The sequence below is a fragment of the Macrotis lagotis genome, chromosome 7 (assembly GCF_037893015.1).
Source record: "Macrotis lagotis isolate mMagLag1 chromosome 7, bilby.v1.9.chrom.fasta, whole genome shotgun sequence".
Classification (NCBI taxonomy): domain Eukaryota; kingdom Metazoa; phylum Chordata; class Mammalia; order Peramelemorphia; family Peramelidae; genus Macrotis; species Macrotis lagotis.
The window spans coordinates 102,280,571-102,303,044 of NC_133664.1; the positions used below are offsets into that span (position 1 = coordinate 102,280,571).

A 22,474-nucleotide genomic window follows, 5' to 3' on the forward strand; every position below is an offset into this window, starting at 1 on the left:
TATGATCCTGTGGAGAACAGGGAAGAAACCTCTCCATCTCTTCAATTTATCAAAAGACTATGGCCTCTTGCCAGGATGCCCAGTACAAAGGCAATATGATAAACAGTGATGATGGAGATGATGATGATGATGATAATGAAAATTATGATTATGGTGAACAAGAAGACTATGAGGAGGATGAGAATGATGATGATGATGATGACAATAATGAAGAAGACACCGTACAAACATGAAGACAGTAATGAAGGAACAGGTAGTGCAGAGGGCAATGATGCCTTTGAAGCTGATGATAATAAGGATAGTGATAGTAATGATTCAAATTCTGAAACAGAAGAAAGTACAGGAGGTAAAAGTAACCAAAGAGTTTTAGATTCCCAGAATGTTGGCAGAGGTTTTGTTACCGTCCCATGAGAATTCTAGAGAACAACAACTATCATCAGCATCTGAAAGACAAGGTCCTTGGGTGCTTCAGTCACCCCAAAGACCACTTCCCCTACTTCCCCCATGATCTGTTCACTTTCCCAGGAACTAGGATTAATAATACAAAGAATTCAATTGACACCAAGATTGTCAGATGGATGAGGGTTTCAAATGACTCCTGGGGTAGGTGGCAGGCAACAGAACTTCTTGGATGAAAAGGACAGAACAGATACCCCAACTCTTATGGTACCATATCATACATATGGATTTGCAGAAGCAGTTAATTCACCTCCTGTTGCTGGCATTCCTAGATTCCAATTTGAACTCCCTGAAGAGATGCCGCAAACAGTTCTAGTTACTCAGATATTAAGCAACTTGTATCTCAAGGGTATATATATATATATATATATATATATATATATATATATATATATATATATATATGAAGCACCCTTCTTATTAGTATATAAAGAAGAATCTAGGAGCTGCAGTATTTCTACTACTCCCCTACAAGTTGCAGCTCCAGAGACTATCTCTAATAAAGGTACTTTTGCTGATGCTCCTGAGAACACATCTAAATCTGTTTCAATTCTGAAAACATACACTGGTAGTTAATCCATGATAACATAAACTAGGACAAGTGATGACAAAAATTAAATATTTATGGTGATAAACCTGAAGGAATTAATTTGGAAGCTGGCCTATAAATTGATAGCCACCAGAAGTAAAAACCTATTCAGGCTTCTGAAGAGTCTGACCTTCCTTCTACCATTCAAGATCCCCTGTTCAGCTCTTCTTCAAACCCCAGCAGTAGTCCACCTAAGTCATTCAGATGAGTTAGGCTTCAGCATCAGACTTTGAGAACAGAGGTCTAGAATCATTAATATAACCAAAAGAGAAATGTGATCCATGCAATAAGAGGCAGAGAAGAACTAAACAGAGAAAATATTAATTAAAAGCTTTATGAGCTATTATTAAAGCTGTGAATAAGACTATCAAATCTGCTGTTTTACTGTAATGATTGCTGAAGTCAAAAGTGCTTTTTACCTAAATTGGTATGTACACATTTCAACATTTTTATTAATAAAATCATTTTCATTTCAAAAATATCTTATTTGCTAATATCTCTCTTGTTCTTATGTAAATATTATATGATTTTGATATTATTTTAAAAATCATCATAGTTAGAATGTCTAGTGTTAAGATTCTCCTTTTTTTGAGTCTACAGCACATCTTTTTTGCTATTTGTTTTCTTGTCATGGAGGGAAGTACTAAGAAGGAATCCAGATCTGTGATTTCATTATTTTAGGGAATTTCCAGTATGGAAACTCCTTTTACCAATACAAATTTACAATTCATCTATAACTTATAAAATTCAAGAGATTCTTGAATCAATGAGGGGATAAAGGACATCCGTGTCACATAGTTAATACTCATTGAAAGTACTTTGAAGGGAAAGACTAAGACTTATTGGGATATTACTTTAAAGCAATATTTTTATTCTGACTCTGAGAGTCCAGAAAGTTAGTAGGGAATATGATGGGGCATATTTGACAAAGTATATGGGGGAAATCAATGCAGCTTGTGACTGGAGTCTGGAATAATATATATGTGTGTGTGTGTGTGTGTGTGTGTGTGTGTGTGTGTGTGTGTGTGTGTGTGGTATAATATATTGTTCCATTTAATTTTTTCAATTTATATGAAAATATTTTTATCATTACTTTTTGTGCTATCATTTTTACATCATTATCCCCTCTTAAGAGATCAATAGAACAAGAACCTTTTCTTGACAATTTTTTAATAATTCCCTGATTTTGAAGCATGTAATATATATATATGCATATATATATAAATCAAAGTAGAAATGGCATTGCTCCATCAACTTCTCCTTGTTTCTATCTATGATATAGTTACAGATGGTTTATATAGGCATGTCTTATATTTTATACAGAAATATGTTTCACACTCTATTATCTTGCTTGTCATTAAGTCTCAGATGACTTTTAATTGAATTTCTCAGTTTTTTCTAAATATACCATTATATCTTCTGCAAGCACATATTTTAACCTCTATTGCCTAGAATTATTTACTTAATTCTTTCTTTCCTTCATTCACTTCATAATTACATTGAATAATAATAGTGAGTGCAGACAGCACTGCTTCACAGCTCTATTTTTAATGAGACTGGCAATAATGTTTCATGACTACATAAAATGATAGCTCTTAGTTTCAGTCATGTTTTACCATATTGGGGAAAATGCTTCTATTTGTATGCTTTTCAGTATCTTCACAAAAAAGTAGAAATTGTATTTTGTCAGTTGTTTTTTATGTATATATTATTAAATGACTTTATAGTTTTTCATTATTGATATTTTATTATGCTGATTATTTTCCTAATGAGAAAACCATACTTGTGTTTCTGATATAAATCTGACTTGAGCTTAATGAATATTTTAAATATATTGCTGTGTTCAGTTTGTCACTATTTTATTTAATGCTTTTGCTCCTAATATTTATTAACATTGCAAAAAAACAGTAATATGGAAATGACCTTGTGTTCTTGAAGACTGTGCAGACACTAGATGTCCTCCTTCACTCCAGTAAACCTAGAAGATGATCAGGATGGCCTCTCTCAGAATATAGGATTTGATCCAAGTCTTTGGAGGGAGCCAGGAAGCAAAAGCGAGGAGGGAATCTTGGTGATGCCTCCAGGGATGCACATTGCAAACCATCCATGCCCCATTTGTCCCTATGTGTATCTTGTCCATAATCAGTTCAACAGAGGGGGTCCTTCCAAAGTGCCAGGGGCCTTTCTTGTGTTCTCTTGACATCTTGAGGTACCAATGGAGCAAACAGGTTATTTGTTTGTTATCCCACACTCTCCTCTCATGACTAACCCATCTTCTTATTTAATCATTTTCTTGTATGATACTTTTTATGTTGCTTCTCCTACATAATTTCTTATTTGTGCACATGTTGTTTTACTTCTGTTTGGTAGAAAATAAGTTACTTGGGGACAGAGACAGTTTAGGTTTTAACTTATGTAGCCTTCTCCCTGGGGGAGGCCCTTATCATCTCACACCTGTACCGTTGCTACAACCTGCTGGGTGATCGCCCTGCCTCAAATCTCTCTCTGCTCTGCTTCATCCTCCACTCATGTCAAATTGATCTATCTAAAGCACAAGTCTTAGCATGTCACACATACACACACACACACACACACACACACACACACACGACAAAATCATAAATTCCAGTGCCACCAGAATCCTATATAAAATCATTAGTTTGTCTTTTAAAGTTCTTCACAATCTAGCTTCTTCCTACCTTTCCAGTTTTCTTGCATATTACTCCTCTCCAAGTATTCTGTAATTGAGCAATTATCTCCTTGTTTTTCCATCTACCAACTTGCTAGATTTTTACAGATTGTCTCCCATGCCTTGAATGGTTTCCCTCCTCACTCTTCCTAGCTTCCTTCAAGATCAAATCAAATCTTGCTTTCTACACTGGGTCTTCCTGGTTCTGTCCCTCTGAAGTTGTCTTCTCCAATTAGAGTGTAAACTCCTTGAGAGGAGGGACCAAGAACTTTGCCTTTCTTTGTTTCTTTGGTGCTTTATATACAACTTGGTATAAAATAAATACCTAATAAATGGTTGTGAACTTGAATTGATTTTACAATTGCAGCATCTGTGGTTGACACATAGTAAGTATTTAATAAAAGCCTACTGAATGGAATCAAAATGAATCAACTTGCATCACAGGCTAGTCTTGCCTACTAAGGGCCCTTGGAGTTATCAAATTCTCAAATTCATTTTTGTGGAAATTTTAGCACTTCTTTAGCAATTTTGGGATGTCTTACTATCATAACACAAAGCTGTACAAAAAACTGATATTAAAAAGAAAAGTTGGGGCAGCTAGGTGATACAGTGAATAGAGCACCAGTCCTGGAGTCGGAAGGACATGAGTTCAAATCCAGTCTCAGACACTTAATAATTACCTAGCTAAGTGACCTTGATCAAGTCACTTTGCCCTATTGCCTTGCAAAAAAAAACAAAAAGAAGATAAAGAAAAATTCATTATTAATTAGGATACTAATTTTGAAATCTCTATAATTTTCCAAAGACAATTGAACCTGCTTTTCTCTTTCTTTGCAATTATGTACCCATCTCATTGTCAAATTTTATGAGTATGTATCTTCATACTTTATTTATCACTTAATATTAATAAAGATCATCAAACAAGATTGTTTATATCTGTTATAACTTTCAAGGAATAGTGAATAATTTTGACTATGCAAAAGTCCTATTTTGATATCTTATAATGACATAAGGTGACTTTGAAGTCTTGAAGTTTATAAAAGTGGAACAGAAGCTCTAGCATTTTCTAACATATTGATAAGGCTTCAAGTACAGTACTTTCTACGGGTTAAGTACAGAGAGATTGCTCACCAAAGCAAGAAATATATTGGAAAATATTCAGCAGGAAATAAGTAATGAGAAAGGCCAAAGACTGAAAAACTACACAGTATATTTGTAAACCATGGATAACTTCTTCAAGAAAAAAAAATTAGTAAGCATTGGATTTGGTGAGCAGTGAATAAATTTTCTGAAAACAAAAATGATTTTATTGGATAGGAAACAACTCCTTATTGATGTAGCAGTTCTTGAAGCAGTATTCTATGTACAATCAAAGTTTCCAGAAGAGATCTATACTCATGCCAAAGATTTTGGCCTAACCATTCACAGAGGAAAAATAAGTGGATAAGAAATGTCCATTTTTCAGATTATGAAATGTAGTTGGATAAGAAAACTATGGAGATTGTCCATTAAAAGAAAACTGTGTTTATATAAATATTATATATGCATATACCTATATAGTATATCACATAAATGAATGTGCATGTATGTATATGAATATGCAATATATATAAAGTGTGTGTACATAGACATATATAATATATATGTGTATAAGTATATATGTGCACTTGGATATCTGTGTATAATTATAATTTATGTATATGTATCTGTGGTTTTCTCCTAGTAGATAATTTGTATAAGGAAATATCTATCCATCTAACTATCTATCTATATATGAGAGAGATCTATCTATCTATCTATCTAAAAGGAGAGAGAGAGGGAGGGAGGGAGAGAGAGAGAGAAAGAGAGAGAGAGAGAGAGAGAGAGAGAGAGAGAGAGAGAGAGAGAGAGAAGAAGAAGAAGAAGAAGGAGGAGGAGGAGGAGGAGGAGGAGGAGGAGGAGGAGGAGAAAGAAAGAAAGAAAGAAAGAAAGAAAGAAAGAAAGAAAGAAAGAAAGAAAGAAAGAAAGAAAGAAAGAAAGAAAGAAAGAAAGAAATAGAGGGAGAGAGAGAGAGAAAGAAATAGAGGGAGAGAAGAAAGAGAGAGGAAGAGGGAGGGAAGAAAGAGAGAGAGAGAATGTATGTGAGAAAGATTTGTTTTTTCTGATGGACAATCCCTATAGGCTTTCCATTGTACAAACAGTACAACTGGAAAGATAGAATATACTGCTAATTCAAATGGACAATGAATTGGACCCAGAATTAAGGAGAAGAAGAGAAGGCTAGAATGCCTTTAGGAAATTGCAAAACTTCTTTAGTAACACCAAACTTCTCCCAGAAAAAAAAAAAAGTTGTCTTTTTAATGCTGATATTCTACCAACATTGTTTTATGGCTTCAAGTCATAGAACATTGCAGTCTTTGAAGAATCAAAAATTAGTATCATACAAAGGGCAATGGAAAGGCATATGATAGTCATGAGCAGCCTGAAACATATAAATCAGAATTTGAAGTTTTGAGTCATCTACAAGCCTTTGGCCTCTTTTTTTCTTTATACTGAACCATATTTTCTAACATTTTTATTGTTTTCCCTTTTCCCCATCTTCCCATCAAAGTCATCTACTAGTATTAAAGTGAACCTATCAATTTTAATTCTGAAATCTTATCAAGTGTCACATAGACTGCTTCTATCTCTTTATCCTCCGCATTAGATGGTTATATAAGCTACATTTAAATTCATTAAGGCCTTTTTGTTTATGCTCATCTTGAAAATTGTAAGGCAAAATAACTGGCATGATGTTTCTCATGGCATGATGTTTATAATAACCCTTTCATTTGTATGTTTTTTCTAGCCTAATGTAGGTACAGGATGGGGGGAAAAGGTTAGATGTCAGAGCAAAAGGTACAAAAGGTACAAAAAATTTGATCAGAATAGAGTCATTTACAAGAGCCACTTACTTTTGTTAAGGTTTTGCTCATGCTGCATGAGATTCGCAAATCTAGAGACATCTCCATCCCAAATATTCAAACAGACTATTTGTGCTGGACCTGTTGAAGAGCTTTCCAAGCTTGTATTGGTCTGATCAGCTACAAACACACTGTACCTTGACCACCGTATTGTGATATCATTAGTGCTTTTCCAGTATGAAGGACAAATGGCAACATGAACTACTAAGACTTTATATTTTGGGGCATGGTCTAGATGCAAGAATAGTTGGTGAATATAGCAAGACAAGTGAGGAGAGTCAGTGATTGGGAACTGTGGCTTTTAACGGAGCAGGCACAATTAGAACCAAGAAGTTATCATGAAGTGAGCTTCTGTGTTGGACCAAAATGATTTTCAGACCATGAGTCTTCTGCAGTGATGAGGTAAGTGTACTTCCAAACCCCAGATGCATTTACTCCTTTTCTTCCATTGTTGGAGGGTAGAGAAAAATGATGTGGTTTCAGTTATGATTGAGTAAATAAATGAACGAGTTGATATTGATGCTCATTTATAGTTGATAATTTTACTATCTTTTTATTGCTTTGATTAAATGTGTATTCTAACAATGCATAGAAACTTGAGTTATTAGAGGAATCAAAGCAAAAGGGAAAGCTTTGCACAGAAAAAACTAGGAACATAATGACCCATGATCCAATTGGATAGTTCATATATAGATCCTAGACCACAGAGAGAAAAGTATGACAACCCACAAAGGAGGCATAGAAAAAGATGAGAGAATAATAAGTTCTTTGAGATCTAGAAAGAATTTTCCAGTTCTACCAGAGTACCATCAGGCATTAAGCCAAGCTTTAATCACAGTGAAGAAGGTCAAGCACTAGTCACAGTACCCCTTATTGGTTACATCGTCAGGCTTGGCAAATACAATGAACTGACTCCACAAACCCTTTGCCTTTAAAAAAAAAAGCCAGTGATCCAGACTTTCATTTAATTAAAACTTTCTTAATGTTTATGATTTCATCTATAGCAAGAACATAAATAATGCCATGCTTCATTTGTTCCCATATGTTTCTTCCCATTGATCATTGGACTAGGCATTCTAAAAGTTGTGTGCTCCTAGGCATCTTCTTTATCTCTTTTCTGTGACATTGGTAATGTCACAAAAGAGGAAGAAAAGTTTTGTGGGTTGGAGGACCCTTCTGCATTTTACTGTTTCATGTATTGTGTTATGGCCAAATAATTCATCCCCTAATAGAAGCCCTTAGAACTGAACCTTCCTTAAGAAGGCAAGTTAAGGGCCATAATTGAAGTAAAGTGATTCAGCCTCACAAAATGTGTATTATACCACTATACCTTCAAGATCATGAGATAACTTCCTTGACCATGATGAGACATTTTGTAGAGAACTTTAGCAAATTTTACAAAGGTAAAATTAGGCTCATACCTTCCTTTCCCCTTAAATGTTTTTATCTTGGGCATGTTTCTGGTCTTTTTATCTTTGGTCTAGTTTCTGGTTATTCAAAGAATATAACAATGTAGCCAAAAAACTGGGAAAGTTTACCCTGTGATCTAAATGAGAATTAAAATTAGTCCAAACTGGATTAATTTCTCTAATTCATGCTGACTTATTTGGATGGATAATGACCAACTGGAAAAGATGATTATTCTTAAGGACTAGGTTCCCTTACATGGGCTGCCTATGGCTAGCAGTACAAAGGTTTTAGAACATTGACCAAACATGGTCAAAGTAATTCTAGTTGCCCTTCAAGGCTTGGAGCAGAAGGGAAATATACCTCACCCTCTCAAAACCAGTCTTAAGTCAAAATTTTGTGGTGTCTATTCAGCAATTGCTTGGCTGCTACTTCTGGGATGACTAGATCACCATCTGGGGACTTCATGAGGCTATCACCTCCCCAACCTCCCACATCCTTCCTCTAACAAGGTTTCACAATGCAGTATACAATCAGGTGGGGATATTGAAGTAACTGTTTTACTGTAGGAACATGTGTCCATATGTACTTACTGATAATTACAAGAGCATAAAATTATTTCAGAGTCCAAGTTTGGAAATTCCTTAGTTGGACCTTGGTCAAGTTCCTGATGGCAATCAGTTCTTGATTTCTGATCCTACCATCTGGTTCCCCAAGAAGTCTATTTTCTCCGGAGACCCACTCAGTTTCTGTCTCGGTTGCAGCTGAGCTGAATTCCCCAAGCCACATGAAAAATCGATGTCTTTATTAGTCCCCAGCTTCAACACAACTAAAACATTTTCTCTTGCTCTACTTTCTGTCTCTATATGATCACACAGATTCCCCTGATTTTACTGTTTTAAAATTTCAGAGTTTTTCCTAGAGAAGAAAGAGAAAGCAATTTTAAAAAAATATGAAACATAATCCTTTAAATAAAAAGCAGAATTAACTGAATAATAATTCAGGCACAGGCAAAGAGGCACAAGAGATCTAGAGCTCCAAGATACTTCGGATGCCATCTGGTCTTACCTCTTATTTTATAGATGGGGAGTGTGAGACCTGGGGAGGTAAATAACATACCCAGCATCACATAGGTAATTGCCATCAGGTGGAGGATTTGAATATAACACTAAGAAAAATGATCTGCAATATTAATATGATTTTGCTACTCAGTCACATCCAACTCTCTGTGACCTTGTGGACCATACTGTCCTTGGGGTTTTCTTGGCAGGGATTCTGGAATGATTTGCCATTTTCTAATCCAGCAGATGAAGGCTAACAGAGATTAAGTGACTTGCCCATGGTCACACAGCTAGTAAGTATCTGAGACTGGATTTGAACTCATCTTCCTGACTCCAGGTCCATGCTCCATCCACTGATTCATCTAGCTGCCGCTTCATTATGATAAAGAAAATTGTTCACTTGCAAAGGAGTCAAGGGAAAAAAGAGTAATATGCCAGTCTCATGATAACTTCAGATTAAGTGAAATTTTTTTTAATTGGAGTAAACCAATATGAGAACCAGAATGACAAGAAATGGAGATAAGTAGACTAAAATAGAGAACTGCCAGAATTATTGAAAGTTTTCTTTCAGTTTCAAGTCTTTTCTCTTTATTGCACCCTAAAGCAATTGTAAATTGGATATTAAAGAACTGGCTTCTTTTGGTTTATTTTGGTTTGGTGTTTTGATTTTTTTGTTTGTTTCTATTTTCTTTGTTGTTTGTAGGTATAATAACAGTCTAATAACAGTCTTCACTGTTTAATATCGAAATGAGGGACATGACCTGACCCCTTTGTTTACTCAATATATAGTTATCTAGTAGTTATTGCTTGAAATTGCAGATAGACTTTTCTATTTTACCCCTGTAAAGAGAAAATGGCAAAACAATTCAACTATGTTTTGGAAATTCCAGGGCCATTCCTTTGAAGAAAATTCATCCTCTCTAACTTTGAAGTACAGAGAAGTAGCATGTTTTTAGAGATAATTTCCCTAATCTTGCTCCCATCCCATATGCCACTACCCAAAATAAACAAACCTTGACTCAAATTCATATTTAACTAACATTTCCTAAGCCTTCACTGAATAAAGGGTACTACATATGTTAAAAAAGCAAGAGATGATAAAGAATTTATATGATATACTCTCTTGTCCTCCTGAAGAAATAGTGTGGAAGAGAACATTTTCCCCCTACTCCAAAATAAGAAAGATTGAAAAGGCTTTAGAGACACAATCCTTTATTCTTAACCTAAATGAACCAGAAACTTACCTGCTTCATTTTGGGGATGGTGAAGCTAAAAATTCCTCCAGGAAATTAGTAATTTCCCCATAGCCAAAGTATAAGCACAAAACTTAGATGCTGTCTAATGAGACACTCAACTCTGAACAGTTCAGAATAAGAGGCAGTTACAGTATATAAGACTCAGTCATGAAAAACTTAGAATGACAACTTAGATCAATGTATACCATGGAAACAATGCAAAGACTAAACAGACTGTCTTCTGTGGGAGGTGGGGGCAGGAAAGCAAGATTAGGGGGAAAAAAATTGTAAAACTCAAAATAAATAAAATCTTTCTTTAAAAAAAAACTTAGAATGAGAGATTTATGACTATGAGATAATCTAATCATCCAGTGTTTTCATTTTTCAGAGAATGAAACTGAGATATAGAAAAATTGAATATTAACAAGAAATTTCAAACATAAGTTTTGAGGCCAGGGACTCTGATTCTGAAGCCAGGGTACTTTCTGTTATTTTCAAATGTTTTTGAAGCCTAACTGACAGTTACTGGCTGTGTGATACCTTGAGGCACTTTTTTGAGCCTGATTTTCTCCATCTGTAAAATAAAATGACTATTGCCTGTATTGCCTAGCTCATGGGGCTGTTATATGGTTCAAATGAAACCATGTATGTAAAGTGTTTTATTAAAAAAACATATAAATATTAGTTTTTATTGTGAATAATAATAATTTAATATACATTTCACTTCTCAAGGACTATTTGCCCTATTTTTATAACTATTTGATTATTCATTAGTATGTCAACATTCTCATGGGCTGTCATGTCAACTACTAACCACAAACCACTGCTGGCATAATTAATATTTGGTTTGTGATATATAGCTATTAAATCATTAGCTTGATGACATGGTGATTTAAACTGTTATAAATAAAACTCACATTTGAGACTCTGGCTGAGCACTCAGATTTTAAACTTTGAATGCACATATTCTGATTGCCTGAGTATGCTCAGAATTAGAGTTGTGTAAATTGGTCACTGTCTGTTGCAGTTAGTGCTTTTTTTTCTTCTTTTCCTCTCATGAACTTTTTTCATTTTTTCCTTTTTTTCCAATACAATCAAATAGTGCCTTTTCCATTTTATTATATTATTCAAGCATTTTCCAGGCATATCTGATTCATCATGATCTCATCTCAAATTTTCTTCTCCAGTTCATTTTACAGATGAGAAAACTGAGGCAAACAGAGTTTACTGACTTTTCTCAGGCTCATCCAGTTAGTAAGTATCTGAGTTCATATCTGGTTTCATGCTTCTTCCTGATTCCAGGTCTGGTACTTTATCCAATCTGCATCAATATACATTATTAAGAGAACTGCAAATCTGAAGAATGCAATAAAGTCCATTGATGGACATAAAAGGAAATCATTCATTGAACTATCCATAACTAATTGACTCTTCTGATGAGCACAGCAGAGTTGAATTCACACACACACACACACACATACACACACAAACACACAATTTTACTGGGCTGGTGAATCAGAATACCTATGTCCTAGTTCTAGCCCTGTCATCAACCAACTATGTGACTTTTAGAGAAACCCACAGCCTCTCTGGGAGTCAGACTCCCCATGAGGACAATAATATTCTATTTCCCTTGGTGGCTCTATTTCTCCTTGAAAACTAACATTTTTAGTCATCAGTCTTGTGAGTCTGGACACTAAAATATCATTTTCTCCAGTTCCATTATCAGATCTGGATGATATGAATGAGATAATCAGAACTGAGGGTAGTAAAGTTGGCACAGTAGAGACAGTTGAGTCTAGAGCCAAGAAAACTCAAATTCAAATCTGACCTTAAACATTTGAGAACTGTATAGTAATTCATCAAGTTGCCTAAACTCCATCTGTTAGGTTTCCTCATCTGTAAAATGATACATCATCATCATCATAATAATACATACCCCCTTCTCAGAGTAGTTGAGAGGATGAAATGAGATAATTAGTTGTAAAACACTTTTTGAAGCTTAAAGCCTTGTGTGAGTGCTTGATATTTTATTATAGTAAATGATAGAATATAGAGTTAATATCAAAACTTCAGGCCCAGACTAAACAGTCTCCCTCCCCCCTATCAGAATTATAACCATGTAAGTGAAAGGATGATTTCTCCTTTTAAAAACTGCACATTTATTTTTTAAATGACATTTTTATGAGTCATTCGTGTCTGTGAGTATTTGGAAAGATCACACATAATTGTCTAAGAGAGTGAACAAGTTGCGCATTTTGAATCCCTTCTCTGTCATTCCAGTAACTTATGCCTAAATGATAGGAAGATGAAAATAAAATGAGGTATAAAAAATTACCAAGAGAAAACAGAAATTAAAAGTACAAAGAAAAAATGAGAGGAGAAAAATGTGAGGAAAAAATTGTCAAACCCAGAGTTAATTCTATATATCTATATCTATAATATATATATATATATATGTCCATATATACATATATATAAATTAAGGGGGCAGCTAGACAACACAGTGGATAGGGTACTGGGCTTGGAGTCAGGAAAACTTATCTTCATGAATTCAAATCAAGTTTCAGACACTAGCTGTGAACCTGGGCAAGTCACTTAATCCTGCTTGCCTCTGTTTCTTTAACTGTTAAATGAACTAGATAAGGAAATGACTGAATAATCTAGTATCTTTGCTAACAAAACACCAAATGGGGTTGCAAAGAGTTGACACCACTGAAACAACACAAAAATAATAACAACATAAATGAAATATTTCTAATACTATTTTTAAAAATAGAAAGCTACTCTATAGAATTAAAGAAGATTATAGCATAGCATTCATCATGGGCAAGTAGCTGCCTATATATTTATTTAGGATAGGTAGTTATCCACTCTACCACTTCCTGTTCTTAAACCTAACTGGTACAGGATTCTACCTTGCTCTGCTCCCTTTGAAGTCATTTTTGATCAATTCATAAATAGTTATTAAGCACCTAGGAATGATAAGGCAATTCTAAGGATACAAAGGTCAAAAGATATATAGATCCTCCCTCCCTTTACTGTTTATATATGACTTTCCCCCTCTTCTGACTTGGATCAGCTTTCTCCTGTACATTTCTTATTTGTACAGAATTGTCTCTCCCATTGTATTATCAGCTTCTTGAAAGGTGGGACTGTTGAGATTTTTGCTTTTGCCTTTTTCTTTCTCCCCTTAGCACAGTTACTGAAATGTAGGAGAGGCTTAATAAATCCTAGTTAAGACTGATATAACCACTAACCATGCCCAACTCTCTGGACCCCACTTCTACACATTCCAGTGGCATAATTACTGTTTTGACCTCAGTTAACTTGCGGTCAGCTTCCTTTGATCAACTGTTAAGTGACCAACCATCCCATCATCACCAGAAGCCTTCATATCTCTATTCTATAGAGCAGAGGAGAAATAATGTAAACAGAAGTATCTACAGAGCTCCCTGCCAGTTTAAGAACTATCTCTTTAATATGGGGGCAGAAAGATGTTTAGAGACATAAGGATCCGCTAGTGGTTTTATGACAGTCAGCTATAACAAAAAATTTTAAAAAGATATAATAAAAAGGGCATAAGAAAATTGAAAGTACTGATGCAATACTTGTATGTTGGATTTTAAATGGTGGAAAATGAGGAATTTCTTTGAATTTTGGAGAAGAGTAAAATGGTCAAAGGACAAGTATAAAAGTTATTCAAAATATGTCTAATTCTCCATGATGCATATTGGACTTATTCTTGAATTTTCCCTCATCCCCCCAAAAACATTCGTACCCTCCAGAAATAACAAATGGGAAATGCATTTCTTTGCCTCTCATTTTCTAGGGATGTGATCATGCTTCTCAAAGTATTATACTTCCATTGAAAAAGGTTGGGGGAGTTGCAACAAGGTGGCACAGTGGATAGAGCACCAGCCCAGGAGTCAGGAGGACTTGAGTTCAAATCCAGTCTCAGACACTTAATAATTATCTAGTTGTGTGACCTTGGGCAAGCCACTTAACCCCCTTGCCTTACCAAAAAAACAAAAACAAAAAAAAGAGGTTCAGCTCCTCCCCTAGGTAAAAAGAAGGGGAGAAACTCCCTTTCTCCAAATCTCAGTAAGGATATCTTCTCTGTTCCCAAAGAAGAGTCTTTATAGATGTTTAAGAAACAAAAGAATAAAAAAATTAATTAAAAAAGAAACATTATCCTAGGGTTGGGAACAATAGTACAGCTCTTCAAACTTCTAATTGCATCAAATTGTTCTAATAGTAGTTTTCAGGCGTTTTAATTGGTGAGCTGGCTAAGAGGCTAGTCAAATTATTTTCTCATGTTCTTAAAGGGACCCTGCTTCTTACGTGACCTTGAAGTCAGCTGATGGGGCAGCAACCAGGCCCCTAAAATTATGAATCCTTACCAGAAAGACAGCTTCTCATAATGCAGGAAGATGCCCAGCTACTAAGTGGTAACAATCTCTCTATCTCTCCAGGGTCCTGTTCTTTGGTTCTTCCCTCACTCCAGTCCCCAGAAAGGAAATGAACTATCCTGAGTCTGGCAACTCTCAAGTTTAAGAGCAAGATACAGAGTCCTTCCTCTATATTCATGTCTGGGCTGTGCAGTTGTCTGAGTGTCCAAGATACAAGAAGCAGAAGCATTCAATTACGGAGTTGCCCTGACCAGTGAAGCAGCTCTCTGAAAATCACTTTAATCTTCTGATCATTCTGATAGAAAAAAAATAAAATTCTTTCTTCAAAGCAAGCCCATACCATGGTCTACTGACTTTATTAGTCTTCTCCTCTTGCTACAGAAGGTCCAAAAGACAGGGCAATGAACTCATCTACCTAGACAAAAAAAATGCATAGAAAGCACCTAGACCCACTTGGTCAGTAGGAGAAAAGGTCAGTGTCATTGTAACAGAATGCAAGGATATGCTTCTCTTCAACTGATGGACTTGTGTGATGTCTATGGTTATTCCAAGAACTTTTGAGAAAGAAAGGAGTAATGACAATAGGCAATTGGTCTCTAAGCTGGGTTCTGGTTTGCCCTGGCATAGTATCATTTAAACACTGACCCTTGCTAAGATAGATAGATGGAACTACCAGGAGATATAAGTGCTAGAGCTAGAACTTAGGAAAGTGAGAGAAATAGAGACATGAACAAACTGAAGACAAAGACAAAGTGAAACTGTTTATACACCCGGAGAAATGAAACCTGTTAGGACTGGGGGGGGGGGGGTTGTTTCTACAAGAAAATGAAAGGAAATTGTTCATTTACATTACAAAGACTGGAGTCTCCCTGTATTGGTGCCTATGGGCAGGTAGGTGAGTGTAAATCAAAAGAAATAGCCCCAATCTGATCAAAAACTGAGATTAGATCAGGCCTACACCATCTAGTTCTGAGTTAACCTAGGGTCTATGTCCTTCTCCTTTATCACCTGCTCAAGGAGGTTACTGTTCACTTCCCTGTGCTCATTAGTATAGTAAGCAGGGTGGAAAAATGTATGGCATTGAATGTATCAATTAGATTGTGACCCTGGCCAATGATTGGTTAGTTGGAGGAACAAACTTACCAAATTGCATATAAGACACAGAATAGTTGTAATTTGGGGCCCCTTTCCTTAAGAGATGTGGTCCTTCTTTGCAAAGATGTATTAATAAAAGCCATTTTAATCACTCTGAACTAAGTATTTATAATAATGAGCTATTGATAACAAAACTTATTTCCTGGTCCACCCCAATATATGGGCACTTCAGGAGAGCCAAGAGCACCCAACATATATTGTATCTTTCATATGTGATAGTGTCTGAGCTTGCCAAATTTATGAATGAACCTTTTTCAACTCCTGGGTGTCCTTTCTGAAATGGGGAGTTCGGGGCAAGACTGAATAAAAGACTCAATTAATAATGTACATCACTAATGTACAGTTATTAAAATGCTATTTTTATTTTAGTGTTCTAAATGCCTTGCAATGTAACTTTGTTAAAAGAGATAACAGCACAAAGCAGCAATGTGGTAGTGGATAGAGTATCAGAAAATTAGGAAGGTTCATCTTCCTGAGTTCAAATCTGACTTTGGATACTTACTAACTGTAAGACCTGGAATAAGTCACTTAATCGTGTTTCCTTTAGTTCCTCATCTGTAAAATGAGCCAGAGAGGGAAATGGCAAACCAAGCAAGTATCTTTGCCAAGAAAATGCTAAAAGAGGTGACAAAGAGCTGGACACAATAACAACAAAAAACAACCAAACAGCCACAACTAAAATCATGAAGCTATTGCAAGGGAAAAAAGGGAGGTACTCATGGGTAGAAGCAAATGAGGCAAGTAATCTGACTATTAGATATATCCATATAATAATCAGATTCAGGTGTCAGAAAAACTTGATCCACCTCCATAAGAGGCAGAACTAAGATTACGGAATTGTAGATTTAGAGGTTGAAAGGATTTTATGGATTATTTAGTTCAACTTTATTTTATAGATAAGGAAACTGAGGCCTGGAGAAGTCAGAGACTAAAGAACTAGGCCTGAACTCAATCCCTTTGACTCTAAATCTAGTTTCTACTTTGAGTTTCTCAAATAGAGGAACAGGTTATTGGCCAAGATGAGACCCACAGCACTTATTTACTTACAGCACTTACACTGATTTTATATAATTTAAAAAATCCTTTCAACCAAGGAGAAAAATCTTCTAACCAGGTTAAATATGCTTGAGATTCTGCCACTAAAAATTTATTCCCTCATTCCTTAAAGATTTTACTTTGTTCCCTACAGAGGTCACCTATTGGGTCTTTAGTCAATGACACCTTTGTCTGAATCACTATACCAGATCCTATCCCAAGAATGAATTGCAATGGTGGGGATTGGAGAGGTATAGGGGAAGAGGAGGGAGGGAAAACAGACAAGATCTTAAGATTACTAGGTCCCTACATGAAGAAAGTTTGCAAGGAAGAACAGGAAAACAATGAGAAAAGGAAGAGCTGGAGAAAACCAAAAACAAACTTCCTTGTTAACAATTTTGTCATGATCTGTTCTGTTTGCCCTCAACCATTTCAAGACAAATTGAAACTCCATTCAATGGTTTTTTTGGTCCTAATTGGAAGAATTGTCTTTGGTTGTGGCTCAAAAAGCTAGCAATGCTTCATAGAATTTGTAAAAAATATTCTGCTTTTTAAATATTTCCCTTGTTATAATGGTACTTTGTTTCCAGAAAACTGGCAATCAAGGCATCACCATAACTAGCGGCATACTGGAATTAACAACAAATAATGTACTGCTTCCAATTTCCTGAAACCCAGTCTTCCCAAAATTTCCTAGCTATAATTTCTCTGCTCCTTTTTCTTTACCTGCATTTTACAACCTGCTTCTGTATTCTAAAATAGTTACTTTTCACATAAGTTTTTCTAACAGGGAACTTGCTTTTTCCTCATCTAACATTTGCAAAACACAATTTAAATAGTACAGAGATATCCAGTGATTTCCTCACAGTCTATTTTCTTCTCCCTGAAAAAAAAATACTTCCCAAATAATGATATAGATCACCCTGTATTATTTAGACATACTAACAATATGACAAGTTGGGTTTGTTGTGTTTTTCCCCAGTGCTATGAAGCAATGTGAAATGAGGGCAAATTATGCATAATATATCCATAAATTATACCTCAAATAATAGGCTAAGATTGTGTTGATTGGTGACAAAGAGTTCAAGTAGTAAGCGCAACAATGGAGTAGTTTTTCTTGTGGAATTATTGTTCCAGAAAAAAAGTACACAAATGAGAAACTGAATAAGTGCTATTAGTTGCAGAAAAAGAATGATCATGTCTCATACCTTTTTATAAGTAAAAGGCAAAGAAAAAAACAATTCTATAATCAGTTACTAAAATACAAATCACCCAAATTCCAAACTCTAACACTTATAATCCAATTTCCAGACTAAAAAGTACAATTTTAGCCTATGTCCTTCCATTTATTAGCTATTGGGTATATGCAAGTCATTATGCTAAACATTGAGGATAGAAAGAAAAAAAAAAAGAAAAAGTCTCTGTTTTCAAAGAAATTGCATTCTATAGAATGATTTATGGTAAAGCGTTATATAGCTTGTGGAAAATTTGGGTAAGGTGGGAATTAACAATCTATGTAACAGTGTATATGAACAGGAGCAATGAAGAAAAAAATAGAAAGAACTCGATATTTGTGGTCAGAGATTGAATTGGAACTCTGGTTCCAATACTTGATTGTGGGAAGTTAGATAAATCACTTAACCTCTAATTTCTAGTTTCCTCTTCTGGCCAATAATAAGAGCATAGGACCAAATGATTTCTAATGTCTCTTTCTGTCCTAAATATAAGAATCTATTATGGGGGGCAGAGCCAAGATGATGACAAGAGAGGATTGTCTCTTAGGCACTCTCTCTTAAAACTTGTAAGCTAAGGATTCTACCTTTCTGAGAGACAAAATCCACAGAGGGACCCAGTGAGGCAGTTCTCCAACTAAAGGTAACCTGCAGTTCTCCAACTAAAGGTAACCTGGAAAAGAGCGGAAAGGCTGGGCTCCACAGGGTGGGAGGGGCAGCCCACCAGAGGGGTGGCGCACCAGAGCAAAGGAACTTCAGCCTCCTGGAGGCAGCCCCAGGCGGCTCACAGAAGTGAGGGAGTTTCCTGACCTACACCCCAGGGATCACCAGGCACAACTTGAAGGAACATGGGTGGGAGGGGGGGGGCTCTGATAGAGCAAGCACGTGAAGCCCAGCCCTCAGGGCACACAGCCAGCAGCTTTGTGGGGCAGCCCAGATCCAGGAACAGGAAGCAGAAGCTGGTAAGTAGGAGCCCCCAGGGGCATGAGCTCCTGAGCCTAGGGAAGGGAATGGAGAGAGACTGCCGAGCTCTGTCCTCTGCCCCTGGAACAGGACTCTAGGATTCTGACCACATTCCGATTCTGATCACAGTCTAGGCCCCCCCATAGAACAGCAGGGCCCCCCCCACCTCAGCCCCATGGCAGAGGGGGGGCACATATGGTCATTCACAGATCAGAAGGGAGGACAGAGCCTCACAAACTGAGATCCTTGTGGGGGGCTGTCCCACTAATACTTAAAAGCTCAGGAAGCACCCCCAAAACAGGCTCAGGCTGGGAAAATGAGCAAGCAGAGAAACAAGAGGAACACCATTGAGAATACTTTGCCTGTGATCCCAAGAAGGATCAAAACACTTGATCTGAAGATGAGGAAGCACAAGCTCCTGCATCTAAAGACTCCAAGAAAACAGAAATTTGGTTCAGGCTATGACAGAGCTCAAAAACGACTTTGAAAATCAAGTGAGGGAAATAGAATAAAAATTGGGAAAAGAAATGAGAGAGATGCAGGAAAAACATGAAAATGAAGTCAGCAGCTTAGTCAAGGGGATCTAAAAAAATGCTGAATAAAATAACAGGCTAAAAAAAAAGAAAATAACAGGCTAAAAACTAGTATAAATCAAATGGATAAAACAGTTCCAAAAGCTATTGAAGAGAAGAATTCTTTAAAAAGCAGAATTAGCCAGATAGAAAAGGAGATAGGAAATCTCTCTGAGGAAAATAAACCCTTCAGACAAAGAATAGAATTCAGGGAGATTGCTGATTTTATGAGAAATCAGGACACAATACCAAAAGAATGAAAAATTAGAAGAAAATATGAAACATCTCATTAAAAAACAACTGATATGGAAAACAGATTTAGAAAAGATAATTTAAAAATTATTGGAATACCTGAAAGTCATGATCAGGAAAAGAGCCTTGACATCATTTTCAAAGAATTACTACAGAGAAATTGCCCTGATATCCTAGAAGCAGAGAGCAAAGTAGAAATGGAGAGAATTCACCAATCTCCCTGAGAAAGAGATCCAAAAAAAAACAATGCCCAGGAATACTATAGCCAAGTTCCAGAACTCCCAAGTCAAAGAGAAAATATTACAAACAGCCAGAAGGACACAATTCAAATATCGTGCAGCTGTAGTCAGGATCACACAGGACTTAGCAGCAACTACATTGGAAGCTCATAGGGCTTGGAATATAATATTCTGGAAGGCAAAAGAGCTTAGAATGCAACCGAGAATCAACTACCCAGCAAAACTGAACATCCTCTTCCAGGGAAAAAGATGGACTTTCAATGAACCAGGGGAATTTCAAATGTTCCTGCTGGAATGGCCAGAGCTGAACAGAAGGTTTGACCTTCAAATACAGGACTCAGATGAAGCATAGAGAGTGGAGGAGAAGGGGAAAATATGAGGAACTTAATAATGATGAACTACATGTATTCCTGTATAGAAAAATTATGCTGATAATACTCATATGAACTTTCTCATTTAATAGAGCAGCTAGAAGGAGCTTTTGTAGATGAAGCCCAAGAGAAAGCTGAATTTGAAGGTATAATGTGGTGTAAAAATGGAGTCAATAGGAAAAAAAGGGAAATATAATGGGAGAAAAAAGAAGAGGAGGAATAGGCTAAGATATTTCATATAATAAGATTTTTCTTTATTCCAATGAGCTATTGCAATGATATGTAAGGGGGAAGGCAAGGGGGAATGAGGGAATCTTTGCTCTCAAGGAGGAGGAAACAGCATATATACTCAATGGGGTATAGACATCTGGAATAAGAAGGAAAGAAAGGGGATGGGGGAAGGTGTGGATGTGAGTGATAGAGAAGAGGATGACCATGGGGGGAGAGTGGTCAAATCTAACACATTTTCCTTTTATACTTCTTACAAGGGACTGGATTGGATGGCCTATCCAGGACCACAGGGCAGGGTGGATGCTGGGCCTAAGGGTTGGTATGTGGACTCGGGGCCTCTTGCACCACTCAGCGACCCTACAGCAGAGACAGAGTGAAAGGAGAGAGAAAATATAGTACATGGTAGTGGAGAAGTATGAATGGTGGGAGTTGTGATCAGCAATGGCAACGTTGGAAAAATATGGAAGTAACTTTTGTGATGGACTTATCCTAAAGAATGTGATCCACCTGTGACAGAGTTGGTGGTGTTGGAACACAGACTGGAGCACATTTATTATTATTATTATTATTATTATTATTATTGTTGTTGTTGTTGTTGTTGTTGTTGTTGTTGTTGTTGTTGTTGTTGTTGTTATTCTTTTGGGGGGTTGCAGGGCAAATGGGTCTGGGTGGCCTGCCTGGGGCTGCATAGCAGCATGATTGTTGGGTGTCTGAGGCCACATTTGGACCTGGGTGCTCCTGACTCAAGGGTCAGTGCTCTAGCTGCCACCTGGCCACCCCTACTATTAATATTATTACTATTATTTTATTTGGAGTCTTTTTTTTTGTTTTTGCAGGGCAATGGGGTTGGGGTGGCTTTCATGGGATCACACAGTTGGGTGATTTTTGAGTGTATGGAGCTGGATTTGGGTTTGGGTGCTCCTGGCTCCAGGGCTGGTGCTCCATCCACTGCGCCACCTGGCCATAAAATTGTTACTATAGTTTTTTTTTAGTTTTAATTTTAATTTTTTTCTCTCTCCCTTTTACTTTAACGTGCATGCGGGTCTATATTTTTGGGGGGAGGTGGTATTATGTTTACTCTTAAACAAGAATATTTTATTAATGTAAAAAAATTATTTGTACAAAATAAGAATAAATAAATACACAAAAAAGAATCTATTATGAACTGAATGGTTAACTAGATGGTACAGTGGGTAGAGTGCCAGGACTGAAATGTGAAAAAAAAAAACCTCTTCTTGTGATCAAATCCAAATATTTACTAGCTGTGGGACCCTGGGCAAATTACTTAACCCTACTTGCCTCAGTTTCCTCACCTATAAAATGAGCTGGAGAAGGACATGGTGATGCACTTCAGTATTTTTGCCAAAAAAAGAACCCAAGTGGGTCATGTACAGGTGATCCTGATTGAAAAATGACTAACCAACAAAATTATGAACTGAGAAAGACTGTATCAGCATAGCAGAGCCATCAATAGGAATTTTTTCATATGAAACAGGAACAGTTATTTTTTCTTTCACCTGAAGATAAGAACAGGAAGGAAGGTGGCAATGCAGAGTATAATTGGTCAACTAAGTGGCACAGTGGGTAGAACACCAGCCCTGAAGTCAGAAGGATCTGAGACAAGACCTTG

The 22,474-nt window shown here is 36.5% G+C and overlaps 1 pseudogene; it reads left to right on the top strand.

Moving 5' to 3' along the window:
* The first annotated feature begins 591 nt into the window (after nucleotides 1–591).
* Nucleotides 592–22,474, top strand: part of LOC141494093 (uncharacterized) — a 67,640-nt pseudogene continuing 45,757 nt past the window's right edge.